Here is a 1,014-nt window from a genome sequence, read left to right as displayed (position 1 = left end):
TGTTCGGCGGGGCGGTGCAGCCGCTGCTGCGGGCCGAGGGCGACGCCACCGTGCACTCCTGCCGGCTGCTGCACGCCGTGAGCGCGATGACGGGAGGCACGCGGTACGCCCTCATCCTCTTCTTCGACCGGCGAGCGCGCGCTGGCCGGCGCACGCGCTGGAGCACACCCGCCGCCGCCGTGTCAAAGGTCGAAGGTCGGGATGCGTTTTCTGTAAGAGTGAGCGGCGGCGGGGTAGGGCAGCTGTTAGGTTAGGTTAGGTAGGAAGGCTGTTCTTCACGGATCACACACACACACACACACACACACACACACACACACACACACACACACACACACACACACACACACACACACACACACACACACACACACACACACACACACACGCACACACACACACGCACGCACGCACGCACGCACTTACACACACACACACACACACGTATGTGTATGTACCAGGTAGGTAGGTAGTAAGGTGAAGAACAGCCAGGCTCGGACTGGACACCAACGCGGTATGGGTGGACGCTAGACAGATGATGACGACACGGCGATGTACCCCCACCACCACAGGTAGGTAGGTATAATGTGAAGAACAGCCAGGCTCGGACTGGACACCAACGCGGTGGACGCTAGATATGTCTGCGCCTCCTCCGCCTCCCTCCTTTGCACCGATTGTGGTGCCGCCCTCGACGCCTCTTTGCCGCACGGCCCGGTCACTTTCCTGGTCGGAAAGGAAGAGCAGCGCATCGAGCACGTGAGCAAGACGACCTGCTCTGCGTGCGGTCCGAGTACTATGGGAAGATCGTGTTTGGCATCGGCATGAAGGAGCGCGACGCCGCCGAGATCACGGTGCCCAAGACGGACCTCGCCAGCTTCACCGCCTTCATCGACTACCTCTGCACCGACCAGCTCGACCTCGGCGAGGGGGAGGGCGAGCAGGCGCGGCGCGCGCTCGTGCTGCGGGAGCTGGCGCAGATGTACCATGTGCCGTGCCTCGAGCTGCTCTGCGCGC

This window comes from Emiliania huxleyi, assembly GCF_000372725.1.
Source record: "Emiliania huxleyi CCMP1516 unplaced genomic scaffold EMIHUscaffold_243, whole genome shotgun sequence".
Classification (NCBI taxonomy): domain Eukaryota; phylum Haptophyta; order Isochrysidales; family Noelaerhabdaceae; genus Emiliania; species Emiliania huxleyi.
This window is presented reverse-complemented; position numbering follows the sequence as displayed.